General features: G+C 37.8%; 1 long non-coding RNA gene across 2 annotated transcripts; it reads left to right on the forward strand.

Moving 5' to 3' along the window:
* Positions 1–18,087: 18,087 nt before the first annotated feature.
* Positions 18,088–20,087, forward strand: LOC118154529 (uncharacterized). Of its 2 annotated transcripts, none has more exons than XR_004744528.3 (3): positions 18,088–18,203; positions 18,476–18,627; positions 18,993–20,087. It is a non-coding gene; the product is annotated as an uncharacterized LOC118154529 (long non-coding RNA). The 2 variants fall into 2 exon arrangements; XR_004744529.3 differs by having other exon boundaries at positions 18,088–18,123.
* The last annotated feature ends 2,153 nt before the right edge of the window (positions 20,088–22,240 follow it).

Here is a 22,240-nt window from a genome sequence, read left to right on the forward strand (position 1 = left end):
ACAAAAATGGGGAGATATCAGTAAGGACAGGAGAAAAAAGAATATTGGATAGGCAACTAGAAATTCTCCTCTGCAGCTCCCCAAGTCTAGGAACAGAGAGTTGCAGCTCTCACATCACCGGCTCAGAGACAATATCCAGACCAATGATTACCAACCACCTTTGGGAGGTTCTGAGAGAGGCCTGTGTTACAACAGGTGAGAAGAAAAGGTGTGTGGAAAAGGGATGAAATGAAGAAAGGCTAAACACTGTCCCAGGTTGATTTACCTTACCTTGGGAGACAGCCAAAAAGCTAATGAATATGTTTTTCTAAAGCAGCACATTAGGAATTCCCCAGTTTGTAAACAGGAACACAGCTTTTCTCTTTTATTTCTCTAAATTGAAATAGTTCTATAATGAAACAAGTTCTTTAGGAGTTAAAGCCTAGTGGAAGATCATCTGCTCTCACCATGGAAAACTCTAGTGGGTCAATTCATTTCCAAAATTACACTCAGCCATCTTACCTGTTGCTGCTGCTACTACTACTACTACACACACACATACACCTATGAGACTTCTACATATGATGCCCTCATTGATATATATATCTCCAGATAATTGTTAACTCAGCTATGTGTCCAACTGGGTAAGCTCATTTGTTGAAATATGTACACAATGCTTTGTTTTTAATGCAAGCTAGTTTTGTAGTTTTGCAGGTACACCAATTCTTTAAGATTGATTTCAGAAAAGAGAAAAACAGACACTTAAAAATCTTCATCCTCAAAGACAAGCACTCAAGTTATAAACACACTCATTTATTTACTCCAGCAGACAGACTCATGGCATATAATGATTACATTTTGATCCACAGAAAACTCTCAGGAGATGTGAACATCTGGCTCTACCCCTAGCTAGCAGTGCTATTCAGGGAAGCAACTTAATTTCTCCAAACATCATTTCCTTGTCTATAGAAGAATGGAATTTATATGACTTTTTTTGGTAAAGTTCTAAGATCCTATCATTTTGGAGATTCTTATGTTCAATTAGCCTTTGTTCAGTGTCTGCTATGTGCTAGGCACTATTCTATGTACTATGGACACTTTATAGTGTAGTAAAGCACAATGGGGAGGATTTCAAGCCAACTTAAAGGAGAAGGTAAATAAAATACCTAGGAGGAAATTTAGCCAAGGAGATGTGCAACATGAAAACTATAGTTAATAACTATGTATTGTTTACTTGAAAATCATGAGAGATTTTAGGATTTCTCATTACAAAACAAATTATAAATAGGTGATGTAATACGTATGTTAATTAGTTATGTTTAGTTATTCTACAAGGTCGACATATTTCAAAATAATATGTTGTACACTGTATATATATATACAATTTTTATTTGTCAGTTAAAAATGACAAAAAAAAGAGCTATAAAGCAAAACAAAACAAAAATTTAATCAAGGAGGTAAAAGACTTGTACACTGAAAACTACAAAACATTGCTGAAAGATATTAAAGAAGACCTAAATGAACAAAAAGGCATTCCATGTTCCTGGGTAGGACAACTTAACATTGTTAAGATGCCAACACTACAAAAGCCATCTACTGATTCAGCACAATCTCTGTCAAAATTCCAATAGCTGCCTTTGCAGATAACAGCTGATGCATAAGGAATTATGAGGAAGCCTAGATAGGCAAAACAAACTTGAAAATAAATAGCAAAGTCAGGGGATCACAATTCTTGATTTCAAAAGTTACTATAAAGCTACAGTAATCAAAACAGTGTGGTACTGGTATAAAGATAGATACACATAGACCAATGGACTAGAATTTAGTGTCCAAGTGCGAACCTCTATATCTATGGCCAAACAATTTTTGACAAGGGTACCAAGTCCAGTCAATGGAAAAAGAGCAGTGTTTTCAGCAAATGGTGCTGGGACAGCCGGATTTTCACATGCAAAAGAATGAAGTTTGACCCCAACCTCACATCGTATATAAACATTAACTCAAAATGGATCAATAATCTAAATATAAAACTGAAACCACAAAAGTCTTAGAAGACAATATAGGGGTAAATCTTCATGACTTTTGATTTGGATATAACACTGAAAATATGAGCAACAAAAGAAAAAGTAGATAAGTTGGACATCCTCAAAACTAAAATGTTTCTTGTATTAGAGGATGATATCAAGAAAGTTAAAAGACGACTTAAAAAAAGTATTTATAAATCAAAATATCTGACAATGGGTAAATATCCAGCACATATAAAGAACTTAATAACAAAAAGACAAGCCACCCAATTTAAAAATGGGCAAAGGATTTGAATAGATATTTCTCCAATGAAAATATAAAAATAGCTAATAAGCACATTAAAATGTTCTACAACAATACTCCTTGAAGAATTGTGAATCCAAATCACAATGAGATACCTCTTTGCACTTTAACTAGAGTGGCTATAATAATAAAAAGAAAATAAAAGGAGTATTGTAAGAAAGTAGAGAAATTGGAACCCTCATACATTACTAATGGCAATGTAAAATGGTACAACCACTGTTGAAACAGTGTTGTGGTTTCTTAAAAAGCTAAACCTAGAATTACTCCCTTTCCCACCAATTCCATTCTTAGGTATATACCCAAAAGAATTAAAAACAGGGATTGAACAGATACTCGAATGCCAATGTTCATAGCAGCATTATTTACAACAGGCAAAAGATGAAAACAACTGGTCTGTGAACAGATGAATGAAAAAATCAAATGTGATATATATATATATATATATATATATATACACACACACACACAATGGAATGTTATTCAGCCAAAGAAATAAAATTTGGTACATGCTACAACATGAATGAAACTTGAAAATATTATGCTAAATGAAATAAGCCTGAAACAAAAGGATAAATATTGCATGATTCCACTGACATATCTAGAATGGGTAAATTCATAGAGATGGATAGTAGATTAGAGGTTATCAGGGACTGCAGGGAGGGAAAGACAGGGATTTATTGCTTAACGGTTTCAGAACTTCTGTATGGATGTTGAAAATGTGGGGAACAGTGATTGTTTGCCCAATGCTGTGAATGTAATTAATGCTACTAAGTTGTATACTTAAAATGTCTTAAAATAGCCACGCATGGTGGTTCATGCCTGTAATCCCCGCACTTGGGAAGCTGAGGTAGGAGGATCATTTTAGCCCAGGAGTTGCAGACCAGCCTGGGCAACATAGCAATATCTTGTCTCTATGAGAAAAAAAAAAATAAAAGAAAAAAATTGGTTAAAATGGTAAACTTTATGTTATACAAATTTTACCACAATAAAATTATTCAGAAAGAAAAAAAGAGTAACATTAATTAGTGGAGCAATTTGGAAGCATACAGTCAAACCTGGTAGGAAGCGATCAGCAGGGCCTTGAGACACACATCCAGGTGTACACATATGCAGACTCACACACAAACACCACCCAGGTCCCTAAACAGAGATACCCAGACCAACACACCTCTTGGCATGTTCATGCCTACATACACGCAATCTTCAGTGTGTATATAAAGTGATTGACTTAAAGCACCATCAGGATTCAACTGTTTACAAAGCAGAGGTGCACACACCTACATGTTCCATAATGTAACAGTACAGCCACACAAGTTAACTGAAGAACCTGCTTACCTATAGAAAAGCGTGTTCCAGAGGTGAAAGGAAACCAATGCCTGCATGCTCGAGGGTCATCCTATAGATAAGCATCATGCACATCATGCATGATGCTTATCTGTGAGATAACAGTGAAGATTTCAAAAGCATGGAAATGGGTTCACTGATTGGCAGGTGGGAGAATCAGGGTAGTGAGCCAAAAGATACATGCTGGAGGTAGAGTTGTATGAAAAGGCAGGGACTAGAAAATGGCTGAGGGCTAGTGAGAACGTGAGTGCCTGTGTAAGAAAACATCCCACAGCTTCTTTGTCAAATAGATGCAAAACGAAGTAAGTTTGAGTCGCTAAGTTTTACTCTTTTGTCTTATCTGTTACTGTTTGATCTCTGGTTATCAGAGACCAAATTGTACACTCAGGTATCTTTATACTTGTGCTAGCCCCTCCCACTGGTCCCTACATGATTGTAGGGTCGTTCTCAGTTGACATCAGCAAGCTGCTTTCTCTTTCTCTCCCTTCATTCTGCTGGTTATAGCAAACCTGCCCTGCACGTCTATTTTCAGCCATGGAAAAGCACCATGCCCACTGGGCAGCCAGCCCCAGATAGTGGTTGAGGATGAAAGTCCCAGATAACCAATGTTTTTTACTGATTGTTGATGATGGAGCTGGAAAGTGAGATGCTGGAAAAGGTGAGTTGAGAGCAGAGGAGAGCATTTAGAGCTGGCACTCAAGGGGAGTAGCCAATGATGAAGAGACATTAAAGTCTCAGAGAGGAGAAATAACATTAAGCACTGAGCTCAAAGCTATCCCCAGAAGACACCTTTAATTGATCCCAGCATCCTTGATAGTGGCAAAGGCATCTTAGCAAGATGGTAGCTTACAGAAACATACAGCCAGAGTCTACCAGGGAAATGAAGGAGTTAATGGGTGCACCACTGGTCTCTTTCCTAGACCTTTCACCTCAACACTAGCACTCTATTTTCCCTCAGGAACTAATTCTCTCCTACCCCCTGTTAAAATTCTGAGTGAGTCAGGTGTAGTCACCAGCACCTGTATGTAGTCCCAGCTACTTGGGTAGATGAGGTGGGAGGATTCCTTTAACCAAGGGGTTTGAGGCCATCCTGGGTAACATAGAGAGCTCATCTCTAAAACAAAATAAAAAATAAAAAAAAATCCTGAGTGATTACGAGAGCTCACATCTTACCTTCCTCTGTTAGAAAAGAGAATTCTTAACTTACTGCTAATCAATAAAATCAGCAAGAGTTACATATAATTATCAGCATTTCCTCTTTTTCATCCTGTTTGAAAAACCATAAGGCAACCTAGGCAAGTATAGGGTGCTGAAATATAGCAAACAAAGTGACATTTTGGTATGTTCTGTTTTGTCTGAGTTTTATAATTTTTTGAAGAGTATACTTATTTAATAAAAGTTTATTTTTAAATAGTGAACCAAGATTGGCTTTGAGTTTTTTTAATCGTAGATAATGTCTTTAAAAAAGTATACTTCTTTTGCCAGGCATGGTGGTATGCACCCTTTAGTCCTGGCTACTGAAGAGGCTGAGGCAAGAAAATGACATGAACCCGAGAGGTTGAGGCTGCAGTGAGCCGTGATCACCCTGCTGCCCTCCAGCCAGGAGGGTAGTGCAAGATCCTGTCTCTAAATAAATAAATAGTACACTTCTTTGAATTAATTTGTGAATGAATATAATTTTAACAGATATGAACTTTAGAAAGTGTGTTTGTTTACTGTAGCTTTGTAGTATAGTTTGAAGTCAGGCAGCATGATGCCTCCAACTTTGTTCTTTTTGCTTAGGATTGTCTTGGCTATGTGGGTTCTTTTTTGGTTCCATGTGAAGTTTAAGGTGGTTTTTTTCTAGTTCTGTGAAGAAAGTCAATGATAGCTTGCTGGGGATAGCATTGAATCTATAAATTACTTTGGGCATTATGGCCATTTTCACGATATTGATTCTTCCTAACCATGAGCATGGAATGTTTTTCCATCTGTTTGTGTCCTCTCTTATCTCCTTGAGCAGTGGTGGTAGTTCTCCTTGAAGAGGTCCTTCACAACCTTTGTTAGTTGTATTCCTAGGTATTTGATTTTCTTTGTAGCAACTGTGAATGGGAGTTCGCTCATGATATGGCTCTCAGTTTGTCTTGTGATTTTTGCACATTGATTTTGTATCCTGGGACTTTGCTGAAGTTGCTTATAATCTTAAGGAGATTTTGGGCTGACACAGTGGGGTCTTCTAAATATACAATCATGTCGTCTGCAAATAGAGACAATTTGACTTCCTCTTTTCCTAATTGACTTCCTCTTTTGAATACCCTTTATTTCTTTTTCTTGCCTGATTGCTCTGGCTAGAAAACTGACTAGCCATGTGCAGAAAGCAGAAACTGGATCCCTTTCTTACACCTTACACTAAAATTAACTCCAGATGGATTAAAGATTTAAACATAAGACCTAACACTATAAAAATCCTAGAAGAAAACCTCGGCAACACCATTCAGGACATAGGCAAAGGCAAGGACTTCATAACTAAAACACCAAAAGCAATGGCAATGAAAGCCAAAATAGGCTATGGGATCTAATTAAACTTAAGAGCTTCTGAACAGCACAAGAAACAATCATTAGAGTGAACCAGCAACCAACAGAATGGGAAAAAATTTTTGCAATCTACCCATCTGACAAAGGGCTAATATCCAGAATCTACAAAGAACTAAAGCAGATTTACAAGAAAAAACAAACAATCCCATGAAAAAGTGGGCAAAGGATATGAACAGACACTTTTCAAAAGAAGACATTTATGTGGCCAACAAACATATGAAAAAATGCTCATCATTACTGGTCATTAAAGAAATGAAAATCAATACTACATTGAGATACCACCTCACACCAGTTAGAATGGCAATCATTAAACAATTTGGAGGCAACAGATGTTGGAGAGGATGTGGAGAAACAGGAACACTTTTACACTGTTGGTGGGAGTGTAAATTAGTTCAACCATTGCAAAAGACAGTGCAGTGCTTCAAGGACCTAGAAATAGAAATACCACTTGACTCAGCAATTTTATTACTGAGTATATACCCAAAGGATTATAAATCATTCTATTATAAAGGCGCATGCACACATATGTTCATTACAGCACTGTTTACAATAGCAAAGACCTGGAACCAACCCAAATGCTCATTGATGATAGACTGCATAAAGAAAATGTGGCACATATACACCACAGAATACGATGCAGCCATAAAAAATGATGAGTTCATGTCCTTTGTAGGGACATGGATGAATCTGGAAAACATCATTCTCAGCAAACTGACACGGGAACAGAAAACCAAACATGGCATGTTCTCACTCATAGGTGAGTGTTGAACAATGAGAACACATGGACACAGGGAAGGGAATATCACATACTGGGGTCTGTTGGGGGTGAGGGGCTAGGGGAGGGATAGCGGGGAGTGGGGAAGTTGGGGAGGGATAACACTTGGAGAAATGCTTCATGTAGGTGACGGGGGGATGGAGGCAGCAAACCACCATGGCATGTTTGTACTTATGCAACAATCCTACAAGTTCTATAAACATACCCCAGAACTTAACATATAATTAAAAAAGAAAAAAGAAAGTGTGTTTGTTTGTATAGGTTAAAAGTGTGTTTGTATGTATAGGTAACAAAGGTGTGATTTTGCTGCGTGAAGTCTACAGTTCGTAAAATCACTATTGTTAATACTTAAAGTGATTAAAATTTTGTCCCATCTTTCAGCTATTATAAAACCATATTGCAAGTAATTTCAACTATAAAAAATGTCGATTCTTAGAGGAAATTATTATGTTCTAGCTCTTCATTTACTTTGAGTTTAACTGTGGTAGAAAAATTATTCTGTCTTTGAAAAAATTTAATTTTTGTAAGCATGCATGCATGAATAACCCCAAAAAGAGTGGTGAACTTAAAAGCTGAAACCTCCTCTTACAGCCATTTGACTTATTCTGGAAGAAATTAAGTAAGAGAAATATCATAAGTACATGCCCATTTTTAGGTGTAATACTACAGACTCAAGCCTGTGATCTGCATGTAACTCACATGCCTACACAAAGTATCACAAGCCAGCTGCCTCTGCAGGTTTCCTACTCAGAGAAAAGAAAGCAGACCATTGTCAGAGTGAGGGAGGTGAGGAATGAACAGCAACTATGCGTGGACCCTACAATTTGCTTAAGCCCAGTACAGAGACAAGGGCCCAGTCAAGAATATGGCATGTACCCCACCTCCACCCACCACCCACCCACCCCAACCTAGGCTCTTCCAGGTGCTCAGGCAAGGCCCATCTGGAAGAGATATTTGTTGCGCTTTATCCAAGTCAGTGTGGGTAACCAGGTGGTATTTTGTTTTGTTTTTTCTTTGAGATGCCAATGAGTTAAAACTGTGTTTTTGTTTTAAATATTAAGGGTTTGGGTTTTTTTGCTTTAAAATAAGAAAGATTTCCTTTTTAGACAAATATCACCTGTTTATATGGAAAACACAAGTGAGCAAAAAAGGAAAAAAAGAATGCCCAGATTCAGAATGCCCAGAGAAAAAAACACACTCACCACACCACATACTGTGTGTGTGTGTGTGTGTGTGCACACGTGTGTGTGTGTATAATCATCCTTTGAAAAACCAGAATGGGAATATTCCAGACACAGAGATTGTGAACTGGTGTTTTCTTTTAATTTATAAGGAATATAATTCAATTTCACTAAATAGAAATCTATGGTATTCATGGCCACATGGTATTTGTTAAAAGTAGCATTATTATTTTACTTCCAAATGTTGGACATTTATGTCATGGAAGTGTTTCACCGTTATAAGCAATGCTATGATAAATATACATACATCTGTTTACATTACCTGCTTAATTCCTCAGGATAAAATTCTGGAAGTAGAATTGGTGACTATAGTCCTTTAAAGGTTTTTGATTCATATATACAAACTTCCCTTCAGTTAGATTATATCAGTTTACATGCCATCCAGCTAACCAGCTAAGTGTTCATCTTTGTATACTCTCAACAAAGCTGGATATTAACATTTTTTAAAGCTTGTTTTAAAAGAAAATGAAATAAACACGTGAGAAACAATATCTAAGTATAAATGAGGGAAATAAGAACAATGCAATAGAAATAATGTTCTTTTCCTCAGACATATCTAACTGCAGTCAGAGTCCTTAGTTCCTCTGAGACTATCACCAGACCTCTTCCTTTTCCTCCTGTGCACACAGACAACTACAGCTCCCAGGCTCCCTTGAGGTTAAGTGTGATCATGAATTCCTGCCAGCAGAATGTGGGTGGAAATGATATATGCTGCCTCCAAGCCTGGCCCCTGATTCTTTTCTTCTTGTGTCTGTCTGCCTGATAGAGAGGAACCAGTAAAGGACCCTGAAGGCCTGGGGGATGGCAGAAGAAGGTGGAGGCCAGGTCCCTGAATCACCTCATCCAAGGCAGCTCCTCAGATATCCACACTGAACTATTACATGTGCAATTAATAAAGTCTATTGTCTTTTTTTTTTTTTTTTTTGACACAGGGTTTCACTCTGTCACCCAGGCTGGAGTGCAGTGGCGTGAACATAGTTTATTGCAACTTCTGCCTCCCATGCTCAAGTTATCCTCCCACCACAGCCTCCCAAGTAGCCGGGACTGCAGGTCACTGCACCCAGCTAATTTTTGTATTTTTTTGTAGAAGGGGGGTTTCACTGTGTTGCCCAGGCTGATCTCAAACTCCTGAGCTTCAGCAGTCCTCCTGCCTCAGTCTCTCAAAGTGCTGGAATTACAGGTATAAGCCACCACACCCAGCTTAAATTCTATTGTCTTAAACCCCTGAGATTATAGATAAACTATAACATTCAGAGAAACAAAAGAAAAATTACCCAGAATTCTAAAAACTGGAAATAGCTAACTCATTTTTATAGAAATTGGCCTACGCTGACAAAGCCAGGCATATTGCTCTTTTCAGTCAAGTCCAATTGGAATTAATGGTTAAAACAAAAAAAAGGAGGGCCTGGTAATAGGGAGCAGATGCAGCTGCATGATGGCAGAGCCTCTATCATCCTGAGTCCTAGAGTGAGGGCCCCTCTCATTTGTGATGAATGTGTAGCATGAGCAAGAAACAAACCTTTCCTGAGTTAAGCCACTGTGGTTTCAGATTAATTGGGTAACTGCAACATAAGCCTATCCTGCTCTGAGTAACACAAGGCTCTCACATTCTCTGTATCTTATTCATACTCTACATGAAAAGCCCAAACCTAGTGAAGGTTCATGGTTACCATTAATCATCCACATACTGGTTAAGTGGGATTTGACTTCCTAATTGTGACAGGGAAGGAGCAATAAAGAATCAGGACTTTAGAAGAGAGGTGAGAACTTCCTTCTTATGAGTGCAGGAGTGATCTTACTAGTGCACAAGAAGCAGATGCAATTGTTTTGGATTTTTCCAAGCCTAAAGTAGCTCATGAAATAAATTTATATTGTACTGACAGTATGTGAAAACTAATAATAGTGCATAGCCATAAAGGGTAGTAGCAACAAAGAGTGAGTCAGGTCTCTGGCCCACTAAGCAAGTACATTGTGTCACCTTTTCTCCTCCACTTTATGAAAAGTGATGTATGGCAAGGAGCAGAGAGTTTCGTTTATAAAAGAGGAATATGTAAGGATTCCCAGATTCTTTTCTCTTTTTAGTGTCTAATGGCTTTAAGTGAATTTTCCTTATATAAGCAAATGATACTTTTCTATCATATCTGAATGTTTATAATGAGCACGCAAAATTTTTATAATTAGAAAAAATAGTTCTGCTTTGGGAAAAAAATCACTGTTGGCAGGTGAAGAATTAGTAATTGTATCCTCCACTGTCACCTGTGTAATAGCACTTAGCACCAACAGTGTGTACCAGCTTCTTTAACTGTTAATTCAATGGTTGCATTCCCTGAGGACAGGTGCAGGGCCGGAATTCTAGAAACAAACTCGAGAAGGAGGCACGCCAGAGGGGCTCAAAACAGCATATTGAATGATCCCACCTGTGCATATTGATCCATCACCTCTTTCTTTCTGGGATTATTTGCTTTAGTTTCAGGTAATATTCTGGATAGCTTTGTAAGCTTACCCATAAAATCAAACTTGCCAGCGTCAAGGAATATAATCATGGAATTGTCAAAAATAATGAGGATCTGGAAATATCTTGTTTAAGAGAGTTTATATGCATAGACTCCATGTCATCCACATTATTCTCCCAAGTAAAACCAGGCATGTAATTATATAGGCAATTCCCTCTTTTTACATTTTTATGTTGCCAATTACTAGATGCTGGTAAGTGTATCAGAAACCATCTTGTTATCGCTGTAGATAAGATTCTGCTTCTCCTATTACCCATTTTAGCTCTTTTTTCTTTGGCAAGTTATTTGCTGTCATGTCTTGCCCTATGAACAGCTGAAGGTCATTTTTCTAGATGAGCAATACAGCCAATTTGTCTCAATTTTCTCATTAAAAAAAATTTGACTTCTAGGAATGTAAGATAGGGTTGCATTTGTGATAACTACCAAATTTCAAGTAAGTGGTAAATGAAAATTGTCTGGTATTGTATGAGAAGGGATAATTTCAATTCTCTGTGGGAAGAAATTGGTATTTCAAATAAGTCTCTCTGTAGACATTGTTTATCTAAAACTATTTTAAAGGGCTCCATAAAGCTCTTTGCCTTTAAATTTATTTTACTATTATAGTCATTTTACTAGCTAGGAACTGAAGCCATCTATCTCTGGCTGTCTCTTTCTGACACCCACAGATGTATACGCCCACGTACTCACCCACGCAAACCTACACTCTGACTCATATTCAGAAGGATTGTCAAAAAATCCCCACTCCCTGTCTAACTAAAGTGTTCCTTTCAAACACATGCTATGTATTTGATCTATTTCCATGTATCTGTGAATCAGTTGCTCTTGTCTGATCTACCTAATAGACTAGAGCCTAGATGTATTTTTTTTATATGGATTTGGTAAACCTGATACATATTCAAGTGTACTGAGAGCATAAAAATATAGGAAACATTTACTATAAATGAATCATTGGTTATCCAAATGCTGGCAATTACTACTAATTTAAATATTATTCTAGAACCCGCTGCACATCCAGGGCTATCATCTCAGTTAGCCTGGAGAATGAGAAAAACTCCAGTTTAACATCACATGCATCTCCCTGGATGTTCATCTCACTGAACATTTTCACAAAGGAGGGAAGTCATTTTATCAAATAACAGCAGAACATCACTTTCTTTATCTACAACTCTTTTATCCAGTGACATATAATATCTAAAACATAGCTAAGATCCAGGTAGAAAGAATAAGACAGAGCCCTCCAAATAAATGCATGAAAGCTATATTCTTGGTACATTGCTCAGAAGAGTGACCCTTTGGTACTCACTATGTGCCCATTTAGTTTTATTTTATGGTCACTTCTAACAAGTTAGTTTATGTGACTTACCAACCACTTAGCTAATTAGCAGCATTAAGTTAAAACAAAAAAATTCTTGCCAGGCACTGAGGCACGTGCATATAGTCCCAGCTACTGGAGAGGCTGAGGCAGGAGGATCACTCAAACCCAGGAGTTTGAAGCTGTAGTGAGCTATGCTCATACTGCTGAACTATGTACAACCTGGGTGGCAAAGTCAGACCCTGTCTCTAAAGCAAAATTTTTCTTAAGGGATGCTGCTAAGCACAGGCCAAATTATGTCCATGTGGAATGACATCCGACAATCTCATAGCAAAGCAAACAGCAGAAAATTTATGAAAAACAAATAAAAATTATGAGGAAAGTATATGGAATAAACCATTCAATATACTTTGGGACTGCTTGAGGGTGCCATTGCTTTATGGCATACGGAGGAATTGACTTTTATAATGATGATGGTGAATCATCAAAATAAATCTCATTGTGGCTCTGTTTAGAAAAGTAAAATGGTGTAACCCACTTACTTATATAAAAATGGTTTCAGGTAAACTTTTAAAATAATAAAAGTAATACATATTAGTTAACTTAAAATATATTCATACAGAAGAGCAGAGAGAAGTTAAAGCTTCCACTCATTTCCCCCACCCCCTTCGACCATACTTCACAGAGATTCTTCCGTTTTATATGGTTATTTTATTTTTATTATTTTACATTTTGGTGCTTAATAGGCAAAGCTTCAGAAATCTAGGAAATTCAGTTATCCAGGGAACCCATTTTCTCATGATCTTGACTGAAGGAAGCAGGGTTGTATTTGTAACCATGGTCTGCATAGACTCATCATGTTTTTACAACAGAAATAGATAACACAAGCCCCAACTATGGAGATCCAAGATGACATTACCTCTCCTTGATCATGGCCTTTTTACTTGCACCTCTTACAGCCACCATCCTAAGTACTTTCCATTAGTTTCTTGTATACAAGCTAAATTCTGAAAGATACTGCTTGCTATTTCAATGATGAATTCAATCATAGATACCTACATGGCTCAATGCTGTTTTTAAAATGTGCCAACAAACTGAAGATCCCCAGCAGAAGTCACAGAAAAAGGACAGAAAGCATGTTTTAGCAGGAGGGCTTGCCCCTTGGCCTAATTACCTCCTGAGTTTCTGGTGCCTTTTCAAATGTGGACCAGATAGAGAAACACTAGCCTTCCACTACCTCCATCATAACCTGCTATTCGAAGGCAGCTTCTAACAGGAGCTGACTTGCCATAGGCCCTAGATCAGTCTGGGTAACGCACTCTGGGGGTTTCAAATGAAGGCCTGAGAAATCTAAGCAAGAACATGGTATGTACCAAAAGTATCTGTTAGAATTAAATCAAACAGCCATTCTGTGTTTACTTGGGCAATGAAGAAATCATTTAAAATAATAGGCAAAATCCTGGTGCAGAATTTAAATATACACTTATATTACTTGAGGTAAAGATTTCCTCATCAAGAAACAAATTTCTATTTTTAATCGCCTTTTTCTTGTGTCCTCTGTGCAGATTGCAATTAAGAGGAATATCTACAGAAAACAAAACTGTCATAAGTAGCATATGTATTTTTGATGCATTCAAAATACAGATAGGCCAGGTGCAGTGGCTCACATCTGTAATCCCAGCACTTGGGAGGCTGACTCAGGAGGATTGCTTGAGACCAGGAATTGGAGGCTGCAGTGAGCTATGATCGCACCACTGAACCACAGCCTTGGCAACAGTGCAAGACCTTGACTTCAAAAACTAAAAGAAAAACAGGCCCAGCGTGGTGGCAGGCACCTATAATCCCAGCTACTCGGGAAGCTGAGGCAGGAGAATCGCTTGAATCTGGGAGGCAGAAGTTGAAGTGAGCTGAGATCATGCCACTGCATTCCAGCCTGGGCGACAGAGGGAGACTCCATCTCAAAAAAAAAAAAAAAAAAAAAGTAACATCAGGTACAATTATCCAAGTTTTTTTTAAGGCCTAACACAAATCCATCAGAATTCTGGCATCTACTTTAAATGATAGAATATTGGGGCATATTTGTCAATCTCCTGTAGGGAAACCAGGGTATTTTATATTTACCTGAATACGTCTTTCTCCCTCCACAACCCTTTCAATCTTCATTCAAGTCAATTATAAAAGTAAGGCAGTTATTGAGCCAATATTCACTGATAACCAAGCAGGAAGCTTATGAGTATGAATCAGAGTGGGGATGACTCATCGAAAGCCAAATGTTTGTATGGAAAGCTCCCCTAAAATGGCACAAAAGCAAATATTTATAAACATGTTAAGAAAGCATTGTGGAACTCTTGGGAGGAGAGGTTAAAATACTGCCACCCATTTCTAATTACACTATTAAAATAAAACATTGCTTTGCTACCATGAAGTCTGACCCAGGCTCTAAACTCTTTAGAAATAGGGTTGCTATAATTGGTAGGCCTGATCCTGACTCACAGGACTTCTTATTTTGAGATATCACTCTATTTTGATAACTTCAGCCTATCTCTATTTCTTCTCTCTCTCTCTCTCTTCTTTATTTTTATTTTTATTTTTTTTGAGACAGAGTCTCTGTCACCCAGGTCGGAGTGCAATGGTGTGATCTTGGTTCACTGCAACCTGACTGCAACCTCTGCCTCCTGAGTTCAAGCAATTCTCCTGCCTCAGCCTCCTGAGTAACTAGGATTACAGTCATGTGCCACCATACTTGGCTAATTTTTGTATTTTTAGTAGAGATGGGGTTTCGCCTTGTTGGCCAGGCTGGTCTCTAACTCCCAGCCTCAGATGATATGCCCACCTTGGCCTCTCAAAGTGCTGGGATTACAGGCATGTGCCACCGCGCCCAGCCTGATGTTCTATTTTTCTAATCATCAAGTGCATTTATTAGCTAAGGGCATCCCAGAAATAAAATTACCAACATAAAATTTTACTTGTACTATTATAATTTAGTAATTAAATCCTAAAATTATCAACTGAGAACAACTGGAAGAATAAATACTTCTCTTTATTTTCTCCATATTGAAAGTAAAGAGTATGAGGTTCCTTAGCTAAGATTTTAATTAAATCTTTTCAGAGCCAGCTTTTCTTTGTATAAATAAGGACTGTTGAATAACAGTTATAAAGCGTATGAACTAGCAACGAGTCTTAGTCCATTTGGGTTGCTATAAAGGAATATCTAAGGCTGGGTAATTTATAAAGAACATATATTTATTTGACTCGTGATTCTGCAGGATGTACAAGAAACATGGCACCAGCATCTGCTTCTGATGAAAACTTCAGGTGGCTTTGACTCCTGGTGGAAGAAGAAGGGGAGCCTAGGTTGTGCAGAGCTCACATAACTAGAGAAAGAAGAGGGTTTGGGGGAGGTGCCAGGCTCCTTGAATAGAGTAAGAACTCACTCATTACCAAGAGAAGGCACCAAGCCATTCATGAAGGATCCTCCCCTATGGCACAAACCTTTCCCATAGACCCCCGTCCAACATTGGGGATCAAATTTTAATGCAATGTTTAGGGATACAAACATCCATACCATAACAGGGTTCTGTATTTGTATTCCCAAAGAGCAAAATTTGGGAGGTGAATGGGTCTATATGTGTGCTGGGGGGGAAGAAGTTAATATGAAGAAAATAAACGAAAATGTGTTACATAATAATGAGGATTACAGATTTTTTAGGGAAAGAAGTGCTGTGCAAATTACGAGGTAAGTAGACTATATGATTTATTAATTTTTATTGGATTAGAGCAAGGATCGAAAACTCAAAGTCTGACACCTTGAATGGCTGGGTCTATGGACCCAGCCATACTTCATTTGCATATTATGTATTAAATGCTTAGGCATGATCTTTGCTCCCCCAACATCCTCAAAACACCCTCTTTCCATTTTTCTTAAAATGTTTATTCCTCTTTGTCTATATTTTATTTTTATAACTTTTAAAAGGACTTAGATATAAAAATGATATTACTTTCTTCTTAACTGTAAGAAAAATGGTCTCACTCATACATTGATGAATGGCGGCTATCACTCTGACTCAGAGTGAAGGAGACAATAATGAGTGGTGAGGACTGTAATAAGATGGAAAGCACATGCCCATCCAAAAATGAGCATTCACTTCTAGGAACTAGTGAAAATGGTAATAGCCAGATCTTTCTATTTTTCAAAAGAACCTTGAAAGTATTTAAATATTTTGTGACTAATTCAAATGCTTTAAAATAAGCAATTTGATTCTAGGAAACCAAACTAGTTGCTATTTATGATTTAAACCATAGTGTCTTTCAAAGTTAATGTTTGTCCTTGGGAGGTGTGTGTGTGTGTGTGTGTGTGTGTGTGTTTGATTCCAAAATACCAATAATTATCAGTGGAAAACGTGGGAGATTAAATATGTGTACTTTAAAGTGTACTTTAAACCATATTGGGGGAAGAGAAAGATATAAAAGGTGCTGAGAACCCTGAAGTGGTGTCCCTCATGGTCTGCCTTCTATGTCTCCAACACATGTGCTATGCACCAGGAGAGACTTGAAGTGCAATGGCAATCTGTGGTCAAATTAGGCCTTTCCCTAATTTGCTCCAGAATGAATGATTCACATTTGGATTCACATTTGTTGAGAGAGGTGGAAAAATCTTAGGGACAATTAGAATAATAATAACATTGACATTATTTAATAATAACATTCATATTCATTCTTTCATTCAGCAAATATTTATTACACACCTGCTCTGTGTTAGAACTATAAAATGGCCATGATGTGTTAGGTACTTAGTAGTCATTCGGAAAAGTCAGTAAGGAAAGACAAAACTGCCTTCCCTTATAGAGATTATATTCATTGAGGAGACAAAAATAAATAAAATGAATAGTGTAACATAGGTTAGATAGTGACAGGTGCTATGGAGAAAAATAAAGTAGGAAAATGTCATTTCTCTAGTTTCCTGATGTATAATTGAAATAGATATTCTTGTTAGCTGGCAGAATGTCTGCAGTGATTCCTTGGACTATGGGTTAAAAGCTATGTTAATAGGGGAGACCAAGAGGAATATCTGAAACAAAATTCCCTTTCTCACTAAGATAGTAAATAAGAAAGCAATATTGCATCCTGGGAAGAATGGCACAGGTTAGTGCTTCTCTTTAAGACCTAAAGGATGCAGGGTGATGGCTCTCTCATTCTCATTTAATTCACCTGTCTGGCCCGTTCAAAAATTGGTCTGATCCTGGGGGATAATAAACTCAACTAAATAGTTGCCACAATTGCTTTTGCTATGTCAGGTACATCTTTGCTAGAAAAAGATTAACCTGGCCTCAGTTACCTTGCATTGATTGGCAAATGCATTCATTTCTATTCCTGTAAAGAGAGAGAAACAGAAGCATGGGAATGACATAGACCTTTAAAGTGTTGAGCAGGGCTAATTCTTGTGCCCTCTGTTATATTATATAACCCAAAGGGACTTGGACTGTCTGGCTACTCTGCATATCAGCACCATCTTCCACTATACTGATGATATCATATGTGATGGTTTTCAAATATGCACAGAAATTTCTGATTCTTTTTACTTCAAGAGGTGGAGCTTAATTCCCCTCCAACTGAGTGTGGGTTGGGCATAGTGACTTGTTTCTAATTAATAAAAATATTGCAGAAGTGATGATATGGTTTTTCTAAGACATTGCAACTTCCTTTCCTTGCTCTCTCTCAAATCACATGCTCTGAAGGAAATCATATATTATGTGATGAGGACATTCAAGCAACCCTAGGGAGATTCATCTAGAAAAGAACTAAGACCTCCTGCCAAAAGCCATTTGAGTCAGCCCTCTTGGAAGTAGACCCTTTAGCTCTAATAAAGCCTTCAGATGACTGCAGCTCTAGGCACCATCTTAACTGCAAACTCCTGAGAGACCCTGAGCCAAAATCACCCAGCTAAGCCATTCTTAAATTCCTGTTCTATACTGTGAGATCATAAATGTTTACTGTTCTCAGCTGAAAGGTGACAGAGTGGGAGTCATGTCATCATCTCTGGCTGGACATGGAGGAATTACAGTGAGTGACCTTCAAGAAAAACCCTTAGTGCTCCTTCAGTACCCAGTAAATGAGGATTATCATACAACTATGATTACAGAGTATGGAGCTGGCTTATTCATGAGACACTAATGAATAGTCATAAATTAAAGCATGCATGTATAAGCCCAAGATATGCAGCTAACAACACTGGAACCAGACCTCAGTTTTTCATTTTATTATCTGTTCTCCTCTTCTTTGGTTTCTTTTCATTTTGGCTTTTTCCATCATTGAATGATGGTGAAGTCAACAGTGGAAAAGAGGGAGGGAAGAAGAGAAGAAAGGAAGTTGAATATATGAAAAACCAAAGAGAATATTACCTTACTCTTCTCAGGTGTGCTTCGACACAAAACCTGACATCCAGATAAACCAAGGCGTCATTGAGTTCTCTAAAAAGACTCCCAAGAGTTCTCTATAAGACAGATTCCTATTAAAGTCTCAGAACACGCTCTGTGCAAGATCATCTCTGGAGAGCATACATGTTGGGTAACTCTTTTTCCCTCTGCCTTCCCTAAATTTGGTCTGGGATACCGTTTTGGGGTTCACACATATCCTTCAACCCAACAGAGTCTCCCATCTCCATATCCAAGAAGAGACCAGGGTAAGTGGGGATCAGGAAAGAATATGTATCCTTCTTCCAGTCATGAATGAACTTAGATATCAGGGTGGACAAATTTCTGAGTGTTATTTCTCCATGGCTTCCCCTGATGTGGCCTAAGGTGGATGAGGAGGCATTTCTCCCAGCCCTTATCACCTAATTCTTTCCATTCTGGACCCTCAAATAGACACTTGGTTCTATATCACCTTTATTTTGGCTGCCCTGTCTGACCCATCTCTCCTCTTTTTAACAGAGAATTGCTGCTGCCCCACTCCTGTGCCAAAATCTGCTCCAAGGGATCCTCTCCTAGTCAGAGGGCTGTACTCTGAGCACCAATATTAGCTACAACACCAAGATTTCCCATTACACAAACCGGATCCTCGAAGTCATCCACACCAAATGAATCTCAATTCTTTCTCCCAGTAGCCTGAGAACTAGATTTACCAGCCTTGGCCCTTTCCTTCCTTTCTAGTTTCAGGACAGGATGGGAACAGAGTCCTTGGCTGTGAGAATGGGACCAATAACAAAATAAAGATGACAGAAGAGTCAGTGACTTCAAAGACAGAGTGTTAGAAATTTCCAATATGAACAACAGAAAGAAAAGAGATTTTTTAAAAAATGAACAAATCCCTAGGGACCTGTGAGACAATAACTGTGTTAAGTTTTCCCAACTTATAAGTATTTATATTTGTATATGGTAACAACTATGCAGTTTTTGTGTCAGTTATTTTTTGGTATATATTTAAAGTATACAACATGATGTTTCAACATACTTAAATGTAGTGAAATGATTACTACAGTAACCACAGTTATTGTCTCACAAATTATTGTCTTTAGAAAAAGAGTAAAAAGAATACTGGGAAGAAGAAATAATAGCCCAAATTTCTCAAATTTGGTGAAAGACATAAACTTACAGATTCAAGAAACTGAATATTTCCCAAACAGAATAAACTTTAAAGAATCCACACTCAAACACATCATAATCAAACATCTGAAAACTAATGACAAACTTTTAAAATCAGCCAGAGATAAACCACACATTACCAATTGATGAAAAATGATTCAAGTGACAGCAGATTTGAAGGACAGAGGAAGAGGCAAAATATTTTTTTTGGAAAAAATAATATTTTGCCTCAGTTCAAAAGGAAAGAAAGAACTCTCAACCCAGAATTCTACAACCAGTAAAAACATCCTTCAAGAATGAATATGAAGGAAAGCTAAGAATAAAGATATCTTTAATTTCTTTGCCAAATTTTTCTATTTTCTCATTTGATGTTAGAGTGTTTATAAGTACTTATTAGTGCATTTTTATGGTAGTTGGTTTACAATCCTTGTCTGAGAATAGCTACGTGAGATGACATATATATTAAATAGTGACTGTAGTAACCATTTCGCTACAAATAAGTATGTCAAAATATCATGTTGTACACCTTAAATATATACAAAAAATAGCTCTGAATCAAAAAAATGCATAGTTGTTACCATGTATAAACAAAAATGCTTGTAAGTTTAGAAGATAAAATCATTGATTATTATCTAAATGATAAAGTTCATCTGTGTCACCTTGGTGTTGGCATCTATTGATCATTTTTCATTTGAGTTGAGGTTTTCCTGATAGGGTGAGTAATTTTTGACTGTATCCTGGACTTCCGGATATTATCAGACTCTAGCTCCTACTTGGATCTCATATTTTATAAAGTAGTCAACTCTGTTTAGAATGCGTATCCTAGCTGACTTATGTGGACTGTGACTCAAATGTTAATTTGGTTTATAAAACCTCTTCTACAGGGGTTCTGTAGGGGTTTATAAGAGACAAAATCTCCTCAGCCTAGAGTTGTATACGTCTTAATCCCCAGAACCTAAGAATCTGTAACCTTACTGGTAAAAGGGACTTTGCACATGTGATTAAGATACGGATCTTCATATGGGAAAAATATCCAGGTGGGCCCAATATAGGAATGCTTGTGATTCCTGCACATTGATTTTGTATCCTTAGACTTTGCTGAAGTTACTTACCAGCTTAAGGAGATTTTGGGCTGAGATGATGGGGTTTTCTAAATATACAACCATGCCATCTGGAAATGGAGACAATTTGACTTCTTATCTTCCTATTTGAATACACTTTATTTTTCTTGCCTGATTGCCCTGTCCAGAACTTCCAATACTATGTTGAATAGGAGTTGTGAGAGAGGGCATCCTTGCCTTGTGCTAGTTTTCAAAGGGAATGATTCCAACACATGCCCATTCAGTAGGACATTGGCTGTGGGTTTGTTATAAACAGCTCTTATTATTTTGAGATATGTTCCATCAATATCTAGTTTATTGGGAGTTTTTAGCATTAAGGGGTGTTGCATTCTATAGAAGGCCTTATCTGCATCTATTGAGATAATCATGTGGTTTTTGTCATTGGTTCTGTTTATGTGATGGATTATGTTTATTGATTTGTTTATGTTGAACCAGCCTTGCATCCCAGGGAAGAAGCTGACTTGATCGTGGTGGGTTAACTTTCTGATGTGCTGCTGGATTTGGTTTGCCAGTATTTTATTGAGGATTTTCACATCGATGTTCCTCAGGGATATTGGCCTGAAATTTTCTTTCTTTGTTGTCTGACACTGAATTCTTAAAAACTCTTATAATTTCCTAAGCAACAGGGGTGCTAGAAGCATCTTTTGTTTTATTGTTTGGTCTTCAACCCCGTTTCCTGATACAGAGCTTCTAAATCCCTTGGAATTTCCTGGGTGATAGGAATATCTTTTGTTCTAATGAGGCAGCTCGATGGGGGCTGGTCACCAGAAAAGCCAAGCCATGGCTTGAAACTTCCCAGCCTCATTCTCCATCCTCCAGGATGGGAGGAACTAAAAATTAAGTTAATCCACCACGCCCTATTTCATGAAGCTACCGTAACAATCCCTGAATTATGGGGTTTGGAGAGATTCTGGGTTGGTGAGCACGTCCACATAAGGGGAGGATGGCACAGTCTAATTTTACAGGGACAGAACTCCTGCTCTTCTGTCCTTACCCTATGTATCTCTTCATCTGGCTGTTCGTCTGTCATCTGTGTCCCTTGTAATGTCCCTTATAATAAACTAGTAAGTGTTTTGCTGAGTTCCGTGATTCATTTTACCAAATGATTGAATTCAAGCAGGCTGTTGTGAGAGCCTGATTTACAGCTGGTTGGTCAGTACAGGTCACAGCCTGGACTTGTAACTGGTGTCTGAAGTGGGGGCAGGCAGTCTTGTGGGAACTAAGCCCTTACATTGTGGGGTCTGCACTGACTCCAGGTAATAGCGTCAGATTGAATTGAATTATAAGATACCCAGAAGTGTCAGAGAATTGGTTGGTGTGAGAAAAAAACCATGCATTTTGATAACCAGAAGTGTTAACAGTATAGAGAAAAAAAGTCTGTACTCAATACATTTTATTTTACCCACCTTTCAGAATCTTCTGGTAAGTGAGTTATGTATTTTTTCAAGAGCAGTTGTTGATGTTAACAGGAAAATT

Source organism: Callithrix jacchus, chromosome 6, assembly GCF_049354715.1.
Source record: "Callithrix jacchus isolate 240 chromosome 6, calJac240_pri, whole genome shotgun sequence".
In the NCBI taxonomy this organism is placed as follows: Eukaryota; Metazoa; Chordata; class Mammalia; order Primates; family Cebidae; genus Callithrix; species Callithrix jacchus.